We start from the raw sequence: 27,119 nt of genomic DNA on the forward strand, positions 1-27,119 counted from the left end.
AGTTATTTCAAGCATTGTGTAGTAAAAAACAACATATTTTTAACCTTTAGAAAATATTGTTTCCACTATTATACGACCCCTCGATGAAACCATATTTAAATTGCAATGCAATTACTGCTCACATCTCTAAACTTTTAGATACCCGAGTAGAAGAAGTAAAACGCGGTACGGATTTAAACCAAATTTTAAATTGGGTTAACAATTGTTTAGGGGTATAGAGACTTTCACGCCTGGTTGTATTGGTGCGCTGTGTGAAACTGTGGTAGTGAAAAACCGAGGAAAATACATAATAAACAGTTGTCAAACTCATTTTGACAGAACGAATTACATACATTTTGAGGTTAACCCGAGCAATATAATAAACAACTATACACGGCGATCAGCTGGGTGATATGCCGCCATGTTATTGAAACCAACATCTGAAACGTCACAATTCAAGTCTGAACTGCAAAAATGGCGTGACTGAACTGTCTTATTTTTATCAAATGAAATTATTTTCCCTTTTATGCCATATAAATGGTTGACTTCGTGGTAGAAAATCAGAAAATAATATTTTATGAGTTCTAAGTTTATTTTTCACAAAATGTAAGCAAAAATATTAAGAATATCTAAAATATCAGTCACACCTTTTTTGAAATTCTGGCTTGAATCTTCTATTTGTTTACAAATTATGAGCTGTCAGTAGGGCCCACGATTCGCGGGCCCGCAGCGATGTTAGCTCTTTTCAAGGCAAGGCAAACAAGATAGGGCTGCCACCTAGCTGACGGCGATAGACCCCCGTTAGTGTGTGTGCGTTAAACGTCACTAATCTCTATTGAAGCGAAGACATATTCGTAATCTGCATTAAGGGGGTATTCCCAATCTTTTGCCTTTTTTCGGCCTGTTTTTCAATTAATTTTTTTTCAAGGAAAATGAATAGTAATGCGCCTAACTCTTTGGGATTCTTGTTTATTGAACATTAAAGTTTACAAATAAATTTTTTTCGACATAAAAAAAGACATTATTGACGTCACAAAATGGCGGCAACCAGACCCCTGTTCGCCGCAAACGCCTGGACGGGCGAAGACTTTTCTCTGGAACGGCTTCATCTGAAACAGATTTCGTGATGAAATTAATAATCTGATAAGATTCTCTGGAGCTTCTCCCGTTGGCAGCAAAAAATCTTGCAAATTAACAAAATGGCGGCCATATGAAAAAACAGGCGATTTTTAGCCCGCTTTTTTGCAGCTTTAAGGTGCTTCAAACAATGTTAAATGTTAATATTTTTGGCTGAAAGTGGGAGAAGCTCCAAAGAATTTAATAAGGAACAAAGATTCAAGTCAATATCTCTTATAGTTTCTGAGAAAAATCTTCGCCCGATAAAAAAATGTGGTTTCGAGAAAAACGCGTTTAAAGTTTTGACTTTAGTTAAAACCATTTGGGGGTTCTTACCATTAGTCAGCTATGCCTGGACACCGAATTCGCTGATCGGAAAACGGCTTGGGGGGATGAAAGTATATAGTCTAAAGTACAAAAAAACGTGAAAAAAAAAATTTGATTTTTTGAAAAAAAAGATCGGGAATACCCCCTTAAATATGGAACTGGAATCCATAATTTCATCAACTTTGGTGCACTGGCACTATTTAAAAAAAGTGCGATTACATGAGCAAAAATCATCATCTTAGCATACCCTAATAAAAATAACCATAAAAAGGAGCTTAACGACGTGTTCGGAGTATCATCCAAACAATTTGTGGAATAGTTTACGCATCCGGGTTATCGTTCGTTTATAGTATTTGTTTATTAGGGTAGAGATAACTCCGAGGATAACTCTTAGCGCCCCTCAGTGGGACTTTGTATCACGGAACCAAATTTTGTTCATTTAAGTTAAAAATATATATGTTTATTAAATAAAAATATGAATAGTTCAAAGTAAATTAAAAATACGTTTTCAACAAAAATATGTATGTTTAAATTAAATTCAAAAGCATGTTTATTTCAACAATACATAATCTGGGTAATCAATTTTTAGCGTGTCCTTTTTTCCTTCTTGTTTACATTCGGCAAACTTAACCGAAAACGGCCTGCAAGCGGCGAAACCAAAGTAGAGGGTCCGGAAACCAACGCAAGCAAGTGTTCCAAGCTCGACAAAACCGGTGGAACATCACAATATTAACGTCAATCCGTCGTTTCTGATGCCGATCCCCATATCATCCTCACCATCCACCCGACGTCGAAAGAAAAACAGATCATCCCCGAACACTAAACTTAGAAAGAGGCCGGTATGAGGACCAGCGTCAGAAACGAAAAATGACGCTAATATCACAAAGTTTCACCGGTTTTACTGAACTGGATCGGATCGGACACCCACCCCGACGGCTCCCCGGATCCAAACATCCACAGACTTTCCATAATAGCTGAAATTTCCATTTATTTGCTATCCATTTTATTTTGATTTATGCAGCATTCAAATGCTAAAATAATTTCAAAATATGTTTGTTTATTTTAAACTCGAAAAGCATGTTTAAAATAAACATATTAATTTTTGATCGCATATAGTTTCCAAATAAATCAAAAATATTCACGTTTATTTTCAACACGAATATTTTTAAAATAAACGTAACATTATTTTTGTTTTAAACATTATAATCAATGAATTCAAACACAGAATACGTTTGAAATCAACCAAGTTTATGTTTGTGGCCAGAACAAACTGAGTTTACGTTTAAATTTACCTCAAATATTTTTGTTTCGACGGTAAATTTTTCTGCGTGATGGGAGCGAGCTGTCAATTTGTTAGTTTACTGTCAAACAGTGATGTTATTATTTTGCTTTATATATTGATTAAAAAGTCGAGATAAAAGTCTATGGGTTCGAAAAAAAAAAAACAATTGCGATGTGTTCAGAAAATGAAGCTCTTTCAGATGTATAGTACTAGAATTTCGACTGGAATGGATTAGCTTGGGATCAATAGGCTAGTCAATTAAGTAGTGATCCAATTTGCAATCTTTAGTTTCCACCCTTTGCTATTAGATAGTCAAAACCAAGTTCCTTTTTATCCGTTTGACGTTTATGCTGCTGTCCCGTAGCAATGGGCGTTCCCTTAACGGATGTTCGGCAGTGCAGCCAACTCCACAGCTGCTGCGGCGACAGTGATTGTATCCGGAAAATCAAGTAGTTGAGAAGATTATTATTTTCCAAAGCGAAGTATATTTCTTCCCGGTTCATCCTCGAAAATCACGGACTTCTCCCGGTGATTTAGAATTACAGGCTTTATCCCAATTTCCCGGTTCACTAGTCACCCTGTGTCTTATCCATCTGAATAACATTACTAGAGATAGCAATCTTCTATCTAGTCGAAACACAGAAAACGAAATTAACTCAGATAGTAATAACTTTTGCTCATTCGTAAGGATACATTTCTAAAAGTGTTGGTCACGCATGAGTAATAGAGTGATGCAAAATTTGAAATTTTCGCTCCACAATACTTAAACGATTCTAAATCGGATCCTGACTAACCTCTCAAAATTTGAACCCATTTGGTGAGAAACTGAGATGGCACAAACCATTTGAAGTTTGTATGGGAATTACTATGGTAAAACCAAGATTTTTGATCATGTCTATCTAATAATTCACCATATCGGTCTGCTTCAAAAACTTTCAACTGTACTTGTAGGAAATTTTCCCAGCTACAACTTTGCTCAAGACACTTTTTGATTAAATGCAAGGATCGAAAGTTATCAATGCTGATGTCTTATGATCATGCTCAATCAACTGTTCAGCAGGCAACATTGGTGTTTCTGGGGCGTTGAATAGGACACAAAAATCATGGCTACTATGTCACACTGTAAAATACAGTGTTGCCTACAGAGCGGCTGCTTGATCATGTCATAAGTTTACCAATCTCTTAAATAATTAATAACTTTTCCCTGTTTTGTTTTACATAGAAACGATCTTTAGCAAAGTTGTAGCTGAGAAAATTTTCTATAAGAATGGCTATCGAACTGTTTCGCAGCTTGATATGGAAAAGACTAGAAGGCAATGAACAAAAAGTTGAGATTTCCCATAGTAATTTACATGTTAACTTTAAATGGCTTGTGCGAAGTCTGTTTCTAACCAAATGAGTTGTAACTTTGGGAGGCTAATCAGGACCCGATTTGAAACACTGTCAATCCGAATAACTTCACTGAATACAGAAACCTACTTTCTGGCCGTGCTGTCAAGTTAAAACATGGAATTTGATGCAAATTGCACACTGAGCTTGCCTATCCAATATCCAAATTATAGCCGAGATGGCAAGCTAAATACATTGAAAACGAATGTTACTCAGAGAATGAGTCTCTGTTACTGATTCGAATGGATAGTTTTTATTAAAGCGTAGGTTACTCATGCGTTGAATAAAATTTCATACGAATGAGTGAAAGTGGCTCACAACTGAGTAAAAAAAATTTACTCTCTGAGTTAGTTTCGTTTTCAGTGTGCAAAACAACAAACACCCCTGTTTATCACTAGCATTTGGATAATCATTCTATAACCTCCTTTTTCTATATTTAGCTGATATAGGTGAATGAATAGAAAAAATGATACGATGTCCACGCAAACAAGTTCGAGGTTGACCCATCCAACGTGCAACGCTGAATGATTATGCGGCTTCGGCTTGTGTTGTTAGGGACCAACTTTTTGATGGCTGTGTTAGGAGTGAGCACCTTGCGGTCGAAGAAAATGTATGAGAAATTTGAATGTTTCCATATTTCTCTATTTTTAGCTATTTAAATATTTAACATTTATAATGTATGACATACCTCAAAAATCCTATAAAATTTTCGAATCAATCGACATACAAATCATCAAAATTCTTTGATTATTGGCCAAGTTATTAGCATTTAAAGTCTGACCAATTTTCGTTGCATTTCCCTGGATTGACGTAGTCCTACGTCAAAACAAAATTCCCAAAAGACGTAGTCCTACGTCAAAAACAAAATTAGAACGAAATTTTTTTTAAATATCAATATTATCAGTCACAGAATTGAAGCCTGAATCTCTCGTTTGTTAACAAACTATGAGCTGTCAGTGGGGCCCGCAATTTGAGGCACACTTATTTTATTCACATTGCCTTGACAAGAGCTAAAATCTGCATCATTACGATGATATTCAAGATGGTTGCGAAAGGCCAAGTATAATAGGCCTGGCCTACAGTGTTTAAGATCTGGAACTGGCGAAGACAAATCACTATGATTGAACTGTTTCACGGATCAATTGATAAACAAAACAAATCAAAGCTTGACACTCTCGTCACGAATGTTGTAGTTGTTTTGATTTTGTCGACAATTTGTTGTTTAATTTCGAAAAACATACCGGTTTTTATACATCATCTGAAAGAGCTTCATATTTTGAGCACAACGATATTTTTTTTCCTTTCCATTTACTTCCATGTCGATTTTTAAATCAAGATTTTTTATTAAATATTTGACTCTAAATGTATTAGTCCCCGCTCCCATACAAAGTCCCACCGATGGTGGTTTTTGCTTATGTACTCGCACTTATTTAAAATAATTCCAGTGCACCAAAATTGATGAGATTTTGGATTTCGGTTCCATTTTGAATGCAGATTACCTGTTCGCGTTTGGCTTTCAATGTTAGCAATTCAGCTCGTGCCATGTTCTGTGTGCTGGCGTTCTGCCTCCCGGACGAAAGGTCGTTTCGAATGTGGTCGTCGTCGTGTTTGTACGTTGAGGTTGTGTTTCAGAAATGCAATCGAAGTGTGCCATGGCCGCTATTAGACGCGGTTGTTTTCGGTCGCTGGAGTTGTCGGTTGTGATTTCGGAGTTGGTGGCGAGTTGATTCGGCCGGTGAGGACGCTGCGTCTCATAGATTGTGTACTGGCGAACTGGAGCCATTGTGTCGCGAGTGATTGAAATTGGAGTTGTTGGAGTTGGAGCAGCTAGAATGTGTTTCGTACGAGGGCGGCGACACATCTAAATCAAAATTCTAGATGCTCAACAAACATCATCTTAGAAAAATCTTCTTTCATTTCTCGCATCTACTTGCATCGCGCATCATCTTTTAGCAGGAAATCTTCCGAATCGTCATTAATCTTCTTTCTATCTACTCAACGTGCGCGCAGCTAACCACAGCAAAACACCGTCGCCCGGTTTCGTAGTTGATGGGGGTTTACGCTGCTGTGTCAGGAACGAACGGCGAGAGTGCGATTTTTAACACCGGTTGAAGAAGTAGCGGCAGCATATGTATGGAAGCTCTTCGAAATCATCGTGATGTCATGGATTCCTTTGCAACATATCGGGTGAGGTCTATCCTTTATTTTTGGGTCTACCAGGGCACCCGATTGAAGCAAAATGGATGGGGATTGAGGAAATGAAAACTCCATATCTTTAACATTTCGTGACAAGAGGGCGGGCTCTTCTCCCCACTCATTGAGGCATCCTCCTGTTGGATGGCGTGTTTTTTGACCGATTGTATGATCCAGTTGTTGGAAGGAGATTCTTATTTATCCCGTAGATGCACGTGGGCGATATTGCCTACGGAATCACCCAAACCGTTTTTGATCCTTCATACAATGGCAGGTTGAGTACAATTAGAGGTTATTAAACTTGATCAAGTCAAACAGCGAGGATAATCCACAGTCTACCGACAGTTGTCTTGCTACAGTATGGTTAGTTTTATATCATCATCATCATGATCAGTCGTGTGATTTTTGTCGTTTGGATGACTTGCTTTCAAACATCGAATGGGATGCTCTACTGCGACAGGAAAAATTGGACGAGTTTGTATCAGCTTTCTATGATAAGCTTTATGCAGTGCTTATGGGCCACGCACCTCAAAAGGTACAACAAGTTTCTTCAGTCTATTACAAGCCATGGTAGACCTCTGAACTAAGTCATATCCGAAAAGTTCTTAGGAAAGCACGCAGCCGTTTCTTTCTGATTAATGCTGTGTTCCATTTGGCGAATTTTTACTTAAATTTGACAGACAGAAAATTTAAAATAAACCTGCCATTATACTAGACTTATTTCTGGCAGACTAGGAATCAATTTTGCCAAACAGCTTCTCGAAAATCAGACGATCAACAACAGAGGGATTTTCGAACATTATAATTTATTTTCGAAGTGTCAAATGTAATTGAAAATTCACCAAATGGAACACAGCCTAAGTTCGATAGTGAGCGGAACAACCTTCGGGAGGTGGAAACCACGTAGAAGGCACTTATCTTATCTACGTACGAAAGTTACATGGCTAAGATTCAATCAGATGTCAAGCAAAATCCTTCATGTCTCTGGAATTTTGCGGCAACTCGCATTCCAACAAACGTAAAATACGACGATGGGTACCACCGCTAGCTTTAATTCGGAAGCGGCAAGCCTTTTCGCCAAGTTCTTCGAGAGCGTATTTAACAAATCATCGCCTGTTCCTCGCTTCAACTGCCTTGCCCATGTTGCTTCACACGACATAAATCTACCCGAGATTCAGTTTTCCGTCATAGAAGCACTGAAAGCCACAGAAGAACTCGAATGGAATGGACGGTATACCACCCTTGCTGCTAAAGAATTGCTCCACTGCACTTGCATATCCCATAACATCCCATTCAACCGTTCGCTGCAGGACAGGATGTTCCCAGTGGCTTAGAAATCAGCTTCTATCATTCCTATCTACAAATCCAGCAATTGCAATGGAGTCACGAACGTCGTGGTGTTTCTGTCTTGTGCTGCTTCAGCAAATTTTCCGAAAAACTGGTGCATAAAGTTCTGTATAACGCTGCATCTTCATTAATTTCCGACAGCCAACATGGTTTCATGAACAACGCTCCACGACTACAAATCTGATGTGTTACGTCAACACTGTCTCGCGAAGTCGAACATGGACGGCAACAAGTTGATTCGATTTATATCGATTTCGCTAAGTCCTTCGACACTATACCACATATCTTGGTCATTGACAAAATGATACACATGGGGTTTCCGATCCAAAACGGTATTTTCCCATAGGATTAGGAATCTAGTCTAGACAATACTTAGTATTAAGTAGTTTAGTCTGTGCGACTTAGTCGAAGGTGGTGATCAAAAAAAAAATCATCATTTTGAATGCAGATTACGAATATGTATTTACCTAGCCCTAAAGAACCCAATTGAAAAGGTAGCGATTGGCTTTTCAAACAATTTTCAACACTTCGCATCCGTTTCCATCTTGCAGCAATAGAAAATTGGTTCGATTTTGACAGTTCAAAAAGGTTCTTTCGAACATTTCCAACCTAGTTTAGGGTAATGAAAAGTTTGGGGAGTCCTGAATTAAAGATAACGATGCTGTATATGCGAAATAGTGAATACTATGGCGCGAATCCGTCTATAGAGAGTTAGTCGGTATATAGGGGGCGTCTCATCTAAATTTCAATCCTAAGACTCTCAATAAATATCACGTTAGCAAATCAATCGTAAAATCTCCTTTAATTTACCTCACCTAAATCTATCTAGGACCTGTTGAAATATTACGTAACGGTAAAGTAGGTGGAGGTGATCCAAAATGTTGTATGTAATTGTTATGAAAAAGGGATAGGGGGCTTTACCAAGAAGTTTTTTAGTCTTAACGCATACAATTTGGTGATAACAGGAAAAGTTAAACTACTAAAAATAACATTACTATGAAGAGCTTTGAGTGGGTTGGTTTATTTCCTTTAAATTCCGTTATAATTGCTTATCTTTTGACAGATACGCGTTTTTAGTCTACTACTTGCAGACTTCATCAGTGCCAAGTACTCAACACCACTGGCACTGATGAAGTCTGCAAGTAGTAGACGAAATACGCGTATCTGTCAAAAGATAAGCAATTAAAACGGAATTTAAAGTAAATAAACCAATCCACTCAAAGCTCTTCATAAAAGGATTCTGTTAAGCTCACTGGGTACCTCGAACGCAACTCGATATTTAAATTAACCTTGGCAGTTAGCGGTACACGAAAACGGACGGGCTAGAGTATTACTAAAGGAAGAAGAAATAAAAAAAGATCGTAATTTGACACAGTGTAAACACGCTAGGAAGACAAAAGTTTAATTTACAGCATATTCATTATTATTTGCGTTTCTATTGCTCTAAATCTTCAAACCTAAACGGTAATGTACAGGACAGAATTGAAGTACAAACAAACAAAGTAATTATATTACAATTTCTAGCAGTGAGTTTGTTACTCTAGTGAAATTGAGGTTAGGGAATCAGAGGTGCAGGAAAAAAGGAGGAAACACGAATTGTAAGCTTGTTTCTTTATGTTAATAACCTTTAAGCTAATGCAAATATATTTCCAGCTTTAAGCTGTTCACAAACTGGACACGCTCTGAAGATCGAGTTCCTTCGGCTGCATCCGAAACCGAAAATTCTCACTAACAGATTCCGTTACGAGGTTCGACAAATTTAAAGGATTAATAACGTTACTTTTAGTTAGGATGAGCTACCGGTGCTTGACCTCGCATTTTCACTTATATTTGAAAAAAATAAAATAAAAAGAAAGCTGATTCAAAGTGATCATTGTTAATCGTGCTACGCATTACAGTGAGAAGGAATATTTATTAAATTGTTACATTGTGACAAGGGTTGGGGGTGATTACATTTTCCTGTTTTTAACGTTACTTAATATTTGAACAGCCCTTACTCGCATCGCGCTTTATCGTTGTGCAGGAAATTCTTCTAAATCTTTATCAATCTTTTTTTCTATTTACTCACGATAGCAACGCAAAAGTTCCCCTGCATCTTAGATGGAGTTGTGATTGTTTTTCCTCTCATTTTCAAAATTGCGCTCGAAGGTGTTATGAAATTATTGCCGCTTTATTGCCAACCAGGCCATACACTAGTTCACCCTCTGGGGTGAGCGCTGCCAAAAAGTAGTGCAAGGCGCCCAATTTGATCCTCTCTTTAAGCTGCGCTTAGACAAGGCAAGTCAATTGATCAACTCAGTTGAATTCAATTGGCTTGAAAAGTTGAGCCTGTCAACTTTTTTTCAATTCAAGTGAATTGATCAAGTCAGTTAATTGGCATGAGTTCAACTGATATGATCGACTTACTTGCCTTGTCTAAACCCAGCTTAATCCCAGACACTCTCTTATCAAGAGTAATTCAAGCTCAGTGTGCTCCGCTCGTGGATAAAACCTCTCATTTTGGCAGCATGGGTGTTTATGAAATTAATATTTACTACATAAAGATCTTCGATCAACATCGTTTTTATAAGACTTGTAGCTTCTGCAGCAGTCTTTACTTTCGACTAACTGGGCATGAGTTTGCTGTACTATTTGTACGACACGTTAATCACTCCCCTCGCACCCGATTTTCCACGAACAGAAAACAAATATTATCTCTCTATCACCAGAAACTGAAGCTTGATCGATAAGAACGTTACTAGACCTAATCAACACAACGCTTGAATGAAATGATACCGCGTATCAAGAATGCCGCACCGGCTGTACAATTTGACACTGTTTATCAACCACTCTCAATTGAACACTACGATTAAAATTATGCTAGGTATATGCTCAGCTTTATTCAAAACCCAAACAAACACACGTGAAAGTCGCTTCGTTTGCTCCTAGTCCAATAGAAAGCATGGTCTAGTAGTTGATTGAGCGCGATAACTTCAGTCGCTCTCGCTCACGCTTCAGATTGGATTCGCTGTGGTGTCGTGATGACTGGTGAGAGATGCCTCTCTATAGCTACCACGTGCACGAGCTGCGCGCGAGAGACTTTCGCCATGTGCCGTGTAAACTCGCTAAATCCTTCCAAACCATTCAAACGATCAACCCGCTGAACGCGCGGCGGTTCGTTAGTTTCGGTGCAAACGTCGAGGTGTACGGACGGTTTATCGATTTTGAACGGTACGAAAATCTACAATAGTTTGGCGATAGACTTCGGGTGTTCCTGTGTTGGATTTTGCGAGACTTCACCGATCGACCTGTGTGGTAGGTCATTTCCGACCTATAGGCTATAGCATAAATCAAACATTCAGATAAGTCAGGTCAGTGTGTGGAGAAACTTGACGCTATTATTGGAAGACAGTGGATTGCAGGAAAGCGTAAAACAGCATTTTTTATCAATAAAAAAAAGGAAATTCAAATCACTTTCAGTCACCAAGCAACCGAAACCGCTTGAATTTATCTGTTTAAAAAGGAATTGAGCTGTTATGTAAATCGTGAAAAAGCCGTGCGAGGTGCTTGCGGTGACAGTAATGCGTTGCTGTTTGAAGAGATTTTTTTTCGATGACCATAAATAGCTCAAGCAAGTGGGTTAAATGTCGTTGCCCCTTGAATTGCTTAATGATAGTAACCGTTCTTGTACTTATTAAACCAGCACCAATGTCAATGCCATCATAGCTCGTGAAAGTGTAACGATGGTGTTTGTCACGCTGCCAAGTGAAATGAGTCGTGGTATCTAAATACACGCCTGCTTTTCTGCGCTTCAGGAAAATTTATCGGTTTCAACTCGTAGGTGCTAGCTTATTTCACGCTATGAAGACACACGTTCGTCGGTCATCCATAACGTCTCATGTTAGCTACTAAATACTATCTGCCAAAGTTGCCATTCATGAGGGCCTTTGTTTACTTCTAATACAGTTAGCAAATAAAAAAAGCCGGTGGCAATAAATATAGCAACTTGCATCACGATTCTCAGTCGAAGACGGTTAATTTTCCACTTTTCAAGACCAATATGTGACGAAAGCTTTTTGCACTTCCTAGCTCAGCGAGCACGGTTTAGGCTGTAGGCTAGAAAATGAAATGTGCATTTCATACGAAAAAAAAAAAAGATTATAACTCCGAAGCAGTGGTTTCGCTACACAGTGATGTATCAAATGTTTGCAAAAGTTTTGGCATGCGGGGAGCTAGTATCGCTAATGGGCTTCGCGTTTGCTTTGATCAGACAGGACAGGAGCAAACTACATTGCGGGACCGAAATCCGCATGCATAAGACATTCGTTCACCTGATGGAAAATGTATGGAGTGGATGGATTTCTTAGGTGTTCAGATTTCGATCCCACACGGTATTTATATATAAAGTGATTTTTTTCTTCAACTGAAAATGGAATCTTGAGAAACATAAAATGGTAGTTTGGTTCCTGGCGAATCAGAAGACTCTGCTAACATGGCAACTAATCGAAGCGGTTATTGAACGACATGGGTCCACCGGAGCGTTGGATATCAAATATCATTTGATTATTAACCAATTAAAAATTTGGTCAACCCACGGGTGATGTGGTTCCGAAAAGAAACGAACATTTTTTTATCGCTAGCCACTAGTCATTCGTGACTTGGGATGTCATATTTAAACCCATACTCATGAAAGAAGTGCATGCTAAACTATACATCAGACCTTACCAGAGCCGCTTTCAGTTAAAGCAAGATTAGATTAGGACACTTTCCTACTTCTTCTTTTTGGTTTATTACGTTCATATTGGGACTTTACGCCGGTTCTCAACTTCTTCTTCTAACCTTTTTACGCTTCTGTAGCGAGCGTTTTGCCGGTTCTCAACTTAGTGTTGCACTGCCACAATTATTGATTGAGACCTTGCTTTGCCCACCAATGCTTAAATGTGTATATTGCGTGGCAAGTACAATCATACATTGGCCATGGAAAGTCGAGAAATTCCTAGACCGGACCGGGAATCGACCCCAGTCGCCTCCAGCATGGTCTTGCTTTATAAATGCGCCTTTATCGACTGAGCTAAGAGAAGCCCATTTTCCTAGTAACCCGGCAATCGACGCGATTTTTGTATTTATATTAGAGACACGGTGATTCAATCACAAAAAGGCGGAGCCAGGTTTCCAAATATTTATGGTTATGGGTCATTAGGCCGGATGCATGTTGATGAATAATTAACCCTTTGTCTGTACCTCTACAATAAAGCTAAATCCAGTGCAAAAAATCTTCATCACTGTATATGCTTTGAAGATGTCTGGGGCTGTTCATAAACTACGTAGGCAGTTTTTTGGGATTCTAATCGGCGGCAACCTAATTCTCCTTAACAAATTTTGTTGCCCCCCCCCCCCCCCCTCATTCGGAATCTGGCTACGCCCTTGGCTGTCAAACTAGTGATTCATCTTTTAAAAAATTGCCGAACCTCTCAACAGAATCCCTTTATGAAGAGCTTTGAGTGTGTTGATTTACTTCCTTTAAATTCCGTTATAATTGCTTATCTTTTGACAGATACGCGTATTTCGTCTACTACTTGCAGACTTCATCAGTGCCAAGTGGTGTTGAGTACTTTGACGAAATACGCCTATATGTCAAAAGATTAGTGCTTCATGCAAATCAGCTTAGTAGATCCTATCCAAATCATCCAATATTATATCTAGTGCGTTTATTTGGAAGGCTTAATCGCGTTAGCTTTACGAAGCCGATAATTCATTGGTCATTGTTTGTAACAAAATTCACTTATGTCTAGTAGTTTTCTTATTATTAGATCTCTGAACGTTTCTCTGAATCTGGTCTCCGTGTTTTTCTCGAAATCTACACGGTCAATCATACCAACTCAGGGACTGAGAATAATTGACTCAGAATTTTCTTTCCATACACATTCAATCTAGCTCGGTAAAATCTAAATCTAAAATCTACCTCGGCATATACTTTTGCTGATATCTATGCAAAATATCTGTTTGTTAGCTGATATCTCAGCAAAATGATATTTGTTAACTGAGTCTCGGCAATTGTCTTACTGAATCTCAGCAAAATAAATTGCAGAATTACTCGGCTGTTGGAATCTCGGTGAAAAAATGTAAGTGTGTACGAAATTTACTCAGATTTGGAAGAAACTGCTATGAGTAACTGCAGTTTCTTCCAAATCTGAGTAAATTTCGTATGGAAAGAAAATTCTCTTAGTCAATTATTCTCAGTCGCTGTGTTGGTATGATTGGCCGTGTACTGAACTTACTTTTACGGTTGCCCGTACACATCTTTAAATCAACTTGCAAGTTCAGTGGAGTTTAATTTCAAGTCCAGAAGCATATCCAAGGGACTTTGAGCACCCTCGTGAAAGAATTCGTGGGCAAGTCTAGGGTTAACTAAATGTATGTTCAAAGAACATCACCACCCTACACTGGGCCACGAATTCTTTCACGAAGATCTTGAAGTCCCTTGGATATGCTTCGGGACTTGATGTTTCCCAGAAAAAAGCACTATTTTTCTCTACAACTCTGTGTCAGACGTCATTTCGATCAGAAGTGCGCTGATTCCAAGCTTCAATTTTTTTGAAAAATTTCAAATACGCTGAGTTGAAAATTTCAGAAGATCTTAAATTACCAAAGTTTAGTATGTTGCGATTATGCAAAGTTTCATGCAAATCGGAGAAGATTTCGATTCGTCATTTGCCGTGCTCAAAGGGCGAATGAATGTTACGGGAACAAGAGGTCAAACCATAGATGAATACTAAGATGAAACTGTCGGAAGAAAAACTTTCTATTTTAGTGTCCTCTTTCACGGTCCCTTTGCAAGGTAATTTTGTGGTTTTGCTGCCCTCTCGATAGAGATGAAATTTTGCGCTCATTTTGATCAAAACAATCACACCAAAATCAGAGATGTCCCATTTTTTAATTACTCGATTAACAACTAATCAATAATTTTTTGTTCGCTGTGCTGTCATTTTTCCACCAATGAGAGTGCAGCACATGTTTGAAACGATCGGTGCATGGCATGATATAACCGATTACAAATATTTTACTTTTCGGTTCGTTAATCGATTAATCGATTATTCGAATGAAAATCGGCCATCACTAGATGAATATGAAACGTCATTTCAAATATAAGGACCGTTCATAAATAATGATACAATTTGAAAGGGACCGGGGCTAATCACAAATAACGTCCCCACGGTAACTGAAATAAACACGAGTGTTCACCGGTTGGTCAAACTGAACAAAAGAACGAATGAACAACAAGTTGAATGGCCAAAATGTCGAACGGACAAACGGTAGAATTGTCCGAAATAGCTAAATGGACGAAAAGTCAATTGACAAAAAATCAATTAAAATTTATGCTTATTGGTAGGAAAAAGAGTTGAAAGACAAAAGAATGAAAGGCCAAAGGCAAAATGTTAAAGGGACAAAAGTGTTAAAGGGACAATACATATTAAGGGTCCGATTCTGGCAGCAGGGCATGGCAAATGATGTATCGGAAAAACTCGACCCCCTTCGATTTGCATAAAACTTTGCATAATTGTGTGTTATGGGCAATCATTCACATTTTTGCAAGAATTCGGCCATTTTGGATTTTGTAATTTGTTTTCAAAATGGCGCCTTTGTAATTTTTCAATAAATTGTAGTACGAAAACTTCAATTCTTATAGACATGAAGTCTTAGACAAAATTGTAGAGACAAATAAAGTCTTTCTGAGAAAAATATACTTTTTTTTAAATTTTGATTGGTAAGATAAACTGCTTTAAATGTTTAGAAAAAAAAAACTCATTTGTGACTGGGTTTTTCTGTACCATCACTCTAACTAGCCACCATATGCTTCCGTAGTGCAAAAAACTGGATAGAATTGGGTTCTTTAAGGGTATTGAGGTAAATGCATATTCGTAATTTGCATTAAAAATGGAACCCAAACCCAAAATTTCATCAATTTTGGTACACTGGAACTATTTTAAATAAGTACTATTACATTTGCAAAAATCACCTTATTAGCGCCTCTCGGTGTCACTTTCCCCCTTATTCTGCGAGTCACGTGACTCTCTCTCACCGGTGAGGTGACAATTGTCACCTCGTGTGAGGTGACTCTCCATGCAAATCAAATGGAGAGTCACCTCACACGAGGTGACTATTGTCACCTCACCGGTGAGAGAGAGTCACGTGACTCGCAGAATAGGGGGGTTTGTATGGGATCGAGCTGTCAGTTTGACAGTTTAGTGTCAAACAGTGAAGTTTTTATTTTGCTTTAAATCTTGATTTAAAAATCGAGATGAAAGTGTGTGGGTTCGAAACTGTGCTCAGAAAACGAAGTTCTTTCAGATGATATATAAAAACCGATATATTTTTCAAAATTAAAGAACCCAATTGAAAAAAAATTGCTGCAAAATAAAAGTTTGTTGTAAATTTCATAAACAAAGCTGAGTGGCATGCTAAGCTGTTTGTAACTACACTGAACCAAAACATCATCCTTTGATCGAATGATTATTGATTCACCCAAGCCCTATAACTATTATCAGATGATTTTGAGATGATTGTCATTCAGTTCATCATCTGTTAAAAGCACAACAACTTGGATGATTATCATACTAATCTAGGATGATTTTAGTTCAATTTTTTAGAGCATAGGTGGACGTAAATCAAATGAAAATAATAAATAAAATAAATAGGGGAAATGTATGTAATGTCGGCCTAAGTGTCCCTTATTTGGGCCCATACATAAATTGAGCAATCGACTAAATGTTCAATAGCGACCAAAAGTATCCTTTAGTTCCGTCTCAACGACGCGTTCATCTAGATAAAATTGATAAATAGCAGATTTTTAGCGATGGGCCCAATCTGAGGTTCATAGGCCAACATTAGATCCATTTCCCCTACTATTATTATTTATATTGAGTAATAGTTGTGTGTGTGTGTGTGTGTGTGTGTGTGTGTGTGTATTCCCTCTAACCCCCACTGGCCGGCAGTGTTATTATGGAAGAACTCTCTCTACAATGTCGCATTTATGGTCATTGTAGACAGCTTTAGTCCGGGAGTTAAAAGGTGATAGCTCTATTGCAGATCCAGCAACCCATTTCAGAATGTCTGGAGAGTCACGCCTATTCCGAGGTTACTTTCACTCACAATAAGCCCCGCATGTATGCATCACCGTTATCAAATGGATATTGGTGATACATACACACTCAGGTTCGAAAATTTCCTTCCGTATACCGTCCTTGGTTGATTGGTTCTAATATGATTCCGCATTTTTTGGTCGGTTTGATGTCCACCATATGTTATTGAATTGCCATGGTGATCTGGGACGAGGCTCACGTCCAAAGTCACTGGTCCATCGAGTGCTCCGTTTGCGAAAGGAGAATGAAAGAAATACGAAAGGGATGAGTTTCAAGAAGTGACAGTTTCATCAGATTCCCCAACTAACTATACTCAAGCAAAGTAAGAATATACAAGCTATATTGCGACTATATGGTTACTTGGGTACTCATATGGCCGTCAGAATGGTTCATCGGTTGCGAAGTGAAGTATTTCTGAAAGTGATGCGTAATATTTCTCAATGTTTTGAATTTATCCTAACGTTACCTCAATGTTATTTTTTTATCTAGTTCGTTTATTTGGGAGGCTCAATCGCGTTAGCTTTACGGAGCCGATAATTCATTGTTCACTGTGTGTAACAAAATTCACTTAATTCTATGTCTAGTAGGAGTTGGGCCGATTACTCGCGGCTTACTCGAGGTTAGAAGGGTACATTTTCGAAGGATAGGATCAGGGGAGGAGCTTGGGGTAGGGTTTCGTTGTCTCATCAGAGCGTTGTCGCCAGTATGAACGGTAGTGCTGTTCTAGCTTCGTCCGGAGTTCGACCGGCTATGGTGGGTGACCAGTGGGCGACGATGAGACTCATCGAGACGGGGGGACAAGACAAACAAAAACTAATAAAGAGAGACAAAAGACAAAAGGAATTAAATTCTTATACTAGACATTTGAAGAAAAACATAAACGGACTGCATATAGCAGAGATCACGGGTTGCCAACACGTCTCTGATAGGAACATAGGGTTGTCTTCCTTGGGCCTCGAGGGTATTCAAAAGTCGCTCTCTGGCGGCGTCATTATCCGTACATTGCCAAACTGCGTGTTCGATGTCATCGTAACCGTTTCCACACCGACAGATGTTGCTGTCCACGAGGTTTATTCTATTGAGATGAGCATCTAGCGAGTAGTGGTTGGACATAAGTCTACTCATCACGCGAATGAAGTCACGACTTAAGCCCAAGCCTTTAAACCACGCTCTCGAAGAAACATTAGGAATAATTGAATGTAACCACCGTCCAAGATTTCCAGTGTCCCAATCGGTTTGCCAACTCGAAAAGGTACTCTGACGCACTAAATGGTAAAATTCATCGTGTGAAATTTGCCTGTCATACAATTCGCCTTCCTGCGCGCCCACCTTTGCGAGAGAGTCCGCCTTCTCATTGCCTGGGATTGAGCAATGTGAGGGGACCCATACAAAGGTAATCATATATGATCTTTCGACCAGCACACACATCTGCTCCCTTACCTTTGAAAGGAAATAAGATGAGTGCCTACCTTGTTTCATCGACCGAATAGCCTCAATCGAACTGAGACTATCCGAGAAGATGAAGTAATGGTCTGTGGGCATATTGGAAATCATCCCCAATGCGAAGTTGATTGCTGCCAGCTCAGCAACAAAAACGGAACAAGGTTCCTGAAGTTTGCGGAAGGCGCTAGAGTTTTCATTGAAGACACCGAAGCCAGTGGATCCATTGAGACGGGACCCGTCTGTAAAATATCTTTTCATGCAATTGACTTGTTGGTACTTTTCAGTAAAAATACGTGGGATAATAATAGGTCGAAGTTGATCGGGAATCCCATGAGTTGCTTGTTTCATGGTCAGATCATATTCAATTGAGGAACTGCGATTGGTGAAGTGAACACGGTCTGGAGTATAACAAGGAAGACACATATCTGATGATATGTAGTGGTGGTAGATTCTCATAAATCGAGATTGTGTGTTCAGCCCAAGAATTTCTTCAAAATTAGCAATTATAAGTGTGTTCGTCACTCCGCATTTGATTAGTATTCTGAGAGAGAGCTCCCAGAAACGGTTCTGGAGGGGTGTTACTCCTGCCAGAACCTCGAGACTCATGTTATGCGTTGAGTGCATACAGCCTAGAGCAATACGCAGACAACGATATTGAATTCGTTCCAATTTTATTAGGTGACTTTTTCTTGCCGAGAGAAAGCAGAAAGAGCCGTACTCTAGAACAGAGAGAATAGTTGTTTTATAAAGCGTTATGAGGTCTCCCGGATGAGCACCCCACCATGTGCCGCAAATTGAACGGAGAAAGTTGATCCTCTGCTGACATTTTTGCTTCAAATACGTAATATGGGCATTCCAAGTGCACTTTGTATCAAACCAGACCCCAAGGTACTTGAAAGACAATGATTGAGTAATGTTTCTGCCCAAAAGATTAAGATGCATTTGGGCTGGGTACCGCTTTCGAGTAAACACTACCAGTTCAGTTTTCTGCGGCGAGAATTCGATCCCTAGATTCATAGCCCAAGAAGACAAGTTATCTAAGGAATTTTGTAATGGTCCTTGCAAGTCCACGGCATGTGGACCTCTTACGGAAACCACACCGTCATCTGCAAGTTGTCTTAGCGTGCATTGTTCTGCCAAACAGTTGTCGATATCTTTGACGTAAAAGTTATAAAGAAGAGGGCTGAGACATGAGCCTTGGGGCAGGCCCATGTAGCTAATTCTGGAAGTTGTCAGTTGTCCAAGGGAAAAGTTCATTTGCTTTTCTGACAACAAATTGTACAAGAAATTATTTAAGATTCCAGAAAGTCCACATCTGTGCAGATTGTCTGACAGAATTTCAATGGAAACTGAATCAAAAGCCCCCTTAATGTCCAAGAATACTGAAGCCAATTGCTCCTTGTGTGCAAAGGCCAGTTGAATATCTGTGGAAAGCAGCGCTAGACAATCGTTTGTTCCTTTGCTCTTGCGGAACCCAAACTGTGTATTTGATAGCAAGTTATTTGATTCGACCCAGTGATCGAGTCTCCGAAGGATCATTTTCTCCAACAATTTCCTAATGCACGAAAGCATAGCAATCGGACGGTATGAGTTATGGTCAGACGCTGATTTGCCAGGTTTTTTAATGGCTATTACTTTGACCTGTCTCCATTCAGGCGGTACAATGTTGTTTTCTAGCAAGGAATTGAATAAATCTAGCAAGCGTCTTTTAGCAATATCTGGGAGATTTTTCAGAAGATTGAATTTAATCATATCGCTTCCCGGTGAGGAGTTGTTCGATGAAAGAAGAGCCATAGAGAAATCCAGCATTGAGAATGGTCTATCCAGAGAGCCGCCGCTAGGAGACGCTTCTCGAAGAATATTTTGTGCTGGAACTGAGTCCGGACAGACCTTTTTAGCGAAATCGAATATCCATCGGTTGGAGTATTCTTCACTCTCATTGAAAGATGAGCGGTTACGCATGTTGCGAGCCACCCTCCACAAGGTGTTCATTGAGGTTTCTCGTGAGAGTCCCTCGACGAAATTGCGCCAATAACCGCGTTTTTTTGCTTTGATTAATTGTTTCAGCTTTGTCTCAAGCTTTGAATATTCCTCGAAGTAAGTGGAGGTTTTGTGTCTACGAAAAGCTTTGAAAGCATCAGATTTTTCTACATACAATTTTGTGCATTCTTCGTCCCAACCAGGTGTGGCTGGTCTCCTTTTAAAGGGTGCACTTGGAACTTTTCTTTTTTGTGCTTCCAGTGAGCTTTTGTAAATCAAATCGGCTAGGAATCGATATTCTTCCAATGGTGGAAGCGCATCTATTGATTCGACACCGATTGTCACCGCCGTTGCATATTTCTGCCAGTCGATGTTCCTTGTAAGATCAAATGGAACCCGAGATGGTTCTGCAGAGTGAGGGCCACACTTTATTGAAATGATGATTGGCAAATGATCGCTACCATGGGGATCATTGATAACCTTCCACTGACAATCCAATGATAGCGATCTTGAACACAAAGATAGGTCGAGTCGGCTTTCTCGAGCCGGAGGTTTTGCTATACGTGTCGCTTCACCAGTGTTCAAAATAGTCAAATTGAAATCGTCACATAAATCGTAAAAAATAGCCGCTCTATTGTCGTCATATAGATCGCCCCACCCAGTACCATGGGAGTTCATATCACCCAGAATTAATACTGGGGATGGAAGAATCGAAACTAGATTCCAGAGTTGACTACGGCTAATGGAGGTTCTTGGTGGAACGTATACTGAAGCTATGCAAAGATCTTTGTTCTCCACATTTATTTGGCAAGCAACGATTTCGACGCCGGATAGAGCAGGAAGGGAAATTTTGTAGAAAGGGTAGCACTTTTTGATCCCTAAAAGTACTCCTCCATAAGAATCGTCTCTATCCAGGCGTATAATGTTAAAATCGTGGAAGTTGAGTTCTTTATCGGAAGAAAGCCATGTTTCACAGAGAGCAAATATATCACAATCAGAATTGTGAAGTAAAAATTTGAACGAGTCTAGTTTAGGCACTAGACTACGGCAGTTCCACTGTAGCACAGTGATCATATCTTCAACCTCGTTCGACGAATTATCCATCGAAAGATATGATTGATGCAAGGAGGGGCCATGAAACAGTCAATTGCTTAAGATATGATTCTAACGTTGGAAGCAAGGCAGAAACTAAGCTTCTTAGAGGGTCTTGTATGTTGAACATGTTTAATATGAATTCCACAATGTCCGAAAAAGCTAGCAAACCTCGTTCGGACTTGGATTTCTTTTGAGAAGTTTGAGGAGCAGCTTTTTTATTTTTTTTATCTTTGTTGGGCAATGGCGGAAAATTCTTGCTGCATCCAGGGATTGGATCAACAGGAGCCTTCGGTTTTGTTTTTTCATCCCCATTACCCTGGGAATTTGGCAATCGTCTGGAGGTGACTTTAGTTTTCTTACGGCGCACTTTCGGGGAGGGGCATTTTCTTTTTGAGGAACCGTCTATTTTTGAAGGTGCGTGTACCACCGTAGAATCACCTTCATCGGATGAGTCAGAGTCCGATTCTTCAACTGACAAAACCGAAAATTGGTTTGCATCTTGGACGGCTGATGCAGCCTTCAACATTTGAGCATATGTCTGCTTGGAGCGTCCAGAGATTGAACGCTGCACTTTATCGGAGTGCTGTTTGTACATCGGGCACTCCTGCAAGGGGTGAGGATTCTCGCCACAGTAAGCGCATTTTACTGATTCTTTGTGGCAAGAATCCTCTTTGTGGTTTTCACCACATTTGCCACAACGAGTTTTGTTGCCGCAATGGCTGGCCGAGTGTCCCAGCCTTTTGCAGTTGGTACAATTATATACCCTCTGTACAAACAACCGCACCGGAAAAAAAGCACCATCAATTTTAACAAAGTTTGGGAGAACTGAACCTGCGAAAGTCACCCGGAACGAGTCTGAATGTTTATAAACTTTTTTACCGTCTAGCAAAGATGCTGAATGCAGTTGCCTTACATCCAGTATCTTCACTAGCGCGGTAGCGAATGTCGAGTTTTTAAAAGTTCCCGAGGCATGTTTCAAGTCCTCGACAGTCAGACTCGCGTCGGAGACCACGCCTTCTATCTCCACATCTCGAGAAGGGATGTAGATGTTGTACTCAACACTAAACAACTCGTGATCAGCAATTTTATTTGCCACATCATAAGTCGGTGCTTCTACACGCAGTTTGTTGAATCTTTCTTTGTGTACCAAGATTCCCGGATACTTACGCAGCAAATCTCTCGTTATGTCGAGAGTTTTCAAAGGTTTATTTTTGGGCCGAAAAAAGACAACCCATGGTCCTTTCGAAGACGGTTCATAGTATCTGGTTCGCGTAACGTAGGCATCGGAAGATGCCATAAGTGTTGCGCAAAAGCGGTGCGCAACCACTTAAGAAGGAAAAAAAAATAAAACCTTCACTAATTAATTAATTTTAATTACTAGTAATTAAATTTTTTGCCCGACGTACGAACAAATCAAAAAGAAAAAAAAAAAAAAAATCGACACAAAAAAAAAAACTTATATCTACTTGCAAAAAGTTGTCTCACTATGACCCATACTCCCCTACCAGGGGTGAGAGACAGAGTCACGCGCCACGAGGCAAAATTAAACTACAATAGGGAGGCAATGGACTTGCAAAATGTATTGTCTAATACTTATGCCGGTTGTAAACAACCTATCAGCCGTTGCAGCTAGATGGTCCGTTTGCTGCTGCTGGTGGTGATGATTGGTGTTGGTGGGTCGGCACGATGATGATAAAATGACTTGACGACCGGATGGATTACCGGGGTGGATTAAAGCTGGATGGCAACTCCAAGGGGCTCGGCCCATGGAATTCCACTTCCTCTGTTGCACACTGGTCACTTGGGGCACCCAATGGGGGGGTGAAAAAACCGCTCGGGCGGAAAAACACCGAAAAAAATTAGATGCCGCGCGACTGAGACCGGGACGTTGTTAACCGACTGAGTGTTCAACTAGGAATGCTCAATGTTATTTCACAGACAAGCATACACAACACATTGATAATTTATAATTGTAAACCCTACCGCCATCTGTCGTATATACTTTAATGGGCAATACACTCAACAGATGGTTGTAGTGTGTAAACGTCAAACGCTAGGGAATTGATTATGTGCACCACAAATGGCAGTACTACCAACTAAGAAACATTTAAATTGACCGTTAAAAACGATTTTTATGAACGTTTTAAAAGTGTTATGTCTGCTTTTCTGTGATCATACCTTCACTATCGCAACTTCGGGTAATCTGCGGAAGTACTTGCATTTTTCTCAGGCACTTTTGAGCTAACGGCAATTACTCTCTCATACTCGAAATGTGCCACGACCAAATTGGCACAACGACGCCCTATACGCTCTCTGACCGAAGCGCAGGGTTATATTGAGTAATAGTTGTAGCAATATTGTCTGTTGAAGATAGGTAAAATTTTAAGTATTACTTTTCTTTATTTTTATATAATTATAAGTAGAGTCGATCTTACAGTTCGTACACCTATGTACATCGAGCTAAGTAGTTCCTACAAATGTCCCAACAGCTCCGAGAGCATCTCTCAACTGGAGTAAGCATTGGATGTGATTCCTGTTCGCAATGGGCTTCGATCCAGTTGTGCCCTCCGCTTCGCTCCCGTCTGCAGTGCCTCTAGAAAACTGTCCATGACACCTTCCCGCGTCCGAACGGCAGCGTTGTAGAACAACTTTCGTTGCTACCGTTCCTGCATCTCCTGCTGGGAACGTTACTCGGCCTCCAGTCACACACAAACAGACGTAACTCTTCATTGTGTATCTTCGTTCATGCATTTAACGGTTGATTTGAATATTATCAGTTCCGCGAACTACTCGCCGCAGCGCTGGCATCGGATCACTTTGACGTCTCTATATATTCTATAGAACTTCTATGCAATATTGTTTACGAGTTAGCGAGAAAGATTGTTTTCCGCGAGAAGCCTGAGAGATGTCGTTACTGAGGTTATATATTTTGAGATACTATGTTTTCAAGAACAAGTTTTTCTAAGAGTTACGTCTGTTTGTCTGTGCTCCAGTGTTTGGCGTCACAATTATGTGGCGAACAATCATCTGCATTGCACTGTGGTGTAATTATCTTAAATTGAACCATATTAATTAATTTAATATAAACCGAAGTATAAACTAATCTAACTAAGCCTACAGAAACACAAAATTCAATTAAAGTTACGTTCTTTTCAACATGTCTGTCCGATACGTCACAGTCGACTTTTTCACTTCATACACCAACAGTTCATTATGAAAATGGTTGATTCTCGTTATGGGCCTTCGATTATACATTTATCACTCAGATTTAAAATTATGTTCGTTTGGTTTGGTACATTCCAGAAACAATCTTTAATTCATACAAGTTTCATGTCCATTATCATCTACTTTAAAAATGATTCTCACTATATGCTAGCTTTTTTTCACTTGTTGCTGGTTTCATTCGAAAACAAGAAATTGGCATTTGTTAACTAACCGTATGACGAATCATTCGATATATGGCAGGTCTTTTCTTACAGTGTACCTGATTTGACAGCCAGGACAGGATGCCTTTTGGGTTCAACCATTTCAACTTGCCCCGGTGTACCTTAACAGCTTGCATCTCCATGATGCAACAACCACAACTTGAATTTATTTTTGCACTACGAATGTATGGCCGAAATGATTGCGAAATACGCAAAATCCAACTTAAAACATGACCATCGAACAAAGATACAGCTAATGAAAAAATTGGCATGAGCACCTGGTCTAGGCTATTGTAAATAACGGGTGGCATTCGTTTGCTCAAATAGCTCAACTCGCCGCAATCGAGAAAGAGGGATCGCCCGGAAATGCGATCGAAAATATTGAACGTTCCTCATTCCAGCCCAAACATGGCATTGGACACGCAGCAAATAGCTATTTCCACATCGCAATCGTAATATCCTAGAACCAGTGCTGTAAATTTTCATATCATTCGATTGAAGATGAACCACTACAACCATTCAATTAATTCTGTGTAAACGAATTCTCACATGACCATAATTTGAAGAGCCCCTTTCTCATTCGAAGCTCATTGTCACTGTCAATTGAGTCACTCAGTATCATTTGATATACGACAGTGGAGTATGGAAGAAATCCAGGAAAATGGTCCCGAACAGACAAGTCGACCCGATGTCAGATCAATGTAAGGCTAATTTAAGGTCGATGTCGACCCAATGTCGTGTTAATGTCGGGTCAATTTTAGGTTTATGTCGGGTCAATGTCGGGTCAACATCGGGTTGGGGTTTGATAGAAGTCAGGTTGGTGTCGGGTTGGCTTAGCTTTTTCGCCGGAATGTCGACCAGAGCTCCGTTTGTGTGTAGGTTACACTCAATCGAATGATATATAGCGTTTCTCAAATGAGAATGATCCATGCCTTCGTCAAATGACTAAGCAACTGATATCACCCATTCGGAGGAGGTCCCCTTTGATAGCGAATAGCTACTTTTCTCATTTTCATCAAAAATGTTCAAATGATTTTGAGAATTTACACCACTGCCTAGAACGCACAAAAATAACTCAACAGACGGAAATTATGCAGATATGAAAATTAATTCCATCAATCCCATCTAATTTTATATTTTCGACGTGGTGGAAGTGCATCCTCTTTAATGTGATAGCAGTTTTTATTTGTACACTCAGTATGTAGTACATGCAATCTTAATGTTTTGCCCACAGCTCAAGATCAGTGAACCCTACTTTCTAAGCGCTTCCAGTTTGTCTATCCAGCTAAAAAAGGCAACTTCACTGAGCAACGGATAATGAATACCGTAGAACCCCGTTGGTTTGAAAAGCTAAAATCGTAATTAAACTACGCTCACATAGAATTTTTTTAACTGGTATCCCTACAATTGCGCGTAACGCACCTATGTAGGGGTACCAGTTAAACAAATTCTAAATGAGCGCAGTTTAATTACGATTTTAGCTTTTCAAACCAACGGGGTTCTACGGTATGCTTATTTTTCTGACATAGCCAATTGATGGACAATGATCCATTTATACGGTCATTCATTCCTTTATCAGTAGCATTATATGCAGTTCTATAAGAAAATCAAATCACCTGAGAATCGCAACCTGTAAATTCATGTCGTTACGTGTTGGCATATTGATCATACGGTCCATACAATACCGCGTTTCATCGTATGAATGCACAATGACGGTGCAGTATCTTATCAATTACCTACTTGTTTCGGTCGGTCTCTTATCGCGTGTCTTGTCGCTGACCCGTTACACAAATAATCAAGCGAATGATTTCATAATTTTGGGCACTCTAGAATTAGGAAGGCATTCTAAAATCATAAACAGGAAACGATTGAGTCAGCGATTTTAACAAGTTTCTAAACGTGCCTTTGTTTTCAATCACAAATTCTGACCTACCTCGTGTCCAGTAGTAAATAACTAAACTTCACACGTGAGATCCAGCATATGGGGATATTCCACGAAACATGTTTATTGAGTCACGAATCCTGCTGATTCGGTTCGTACACTGCGCACTGATGGTGATTGAATGCTCTAGGAAACCTTAGCATGGCACAATGCAACTCACAATGTGCTCACCCCTTAATGGATAGGTACTGGTTATGGTTTAATACTTTCACGCGGTGCAACTTTACATTCGAAGTCAGCCTTCAATCATTCAACTCATGGCTGACAGAGCTCTTCCCCTGCTCCAAGGGACACGATTAGTGGGCCATGGTTAAGCACCTGAACCTCCGACAATTCATCAGTGAAACGAAATCTCACAGTTTCTCATTACATTCAGTTTATACAACCAGTCAACTTCCAGGCGGAAATCGATCACACGGCGTGCTCTAAGCAAGTCCCGAGAGCTCTCGTTCTAGTTTTTTGTAACTGTCCGCTTCGGCGGA

The 27,119-nt window shown here is 39.7% G+C and overlaps 1 protein-coding gene across 2 annotated transcripts in view; it reads left to right on the forward strand.

The window, feature by feature from the left end:
* Window positions 1–10,824: 10,824 nt before the first annotated feature.
* Window positions 10,825–27,119, forward strand: part of LOC135699427 (UDP-glycosyltransferase UGT5-like) — a 40,929-nt gene continuing 24,634 nt past the window's right edge. The window contains exon 1 of one of the 2 annotated variants that reach the window (XM_065219691.1): window positions 10,825–10,843. The gene's annotated coding sequence lies outside the window, so the exon portion shown is untranslated. The other variant, XM_065219690.1, reaches the window with a different exon arrangement.

Source organism: Ochlerotatus camptorhynchus, unplaced genomic scaffold (assembly GCF_037179485.1).
Source record: "Ochlerotatus camptorhynchus isolate MF236.1 unplaced genomic scaffold, CSIRO-AGI_Acam_v1.1 ptg000108l, whole genome shotgun sequence".
Classification (NCBI taxonomy): Eukaryota; Metazoa; Arthropoda; class Insecta; order Diptera; family Culicidae; genus Ochlerotatus; species Ochlerotatus camptorhynchus.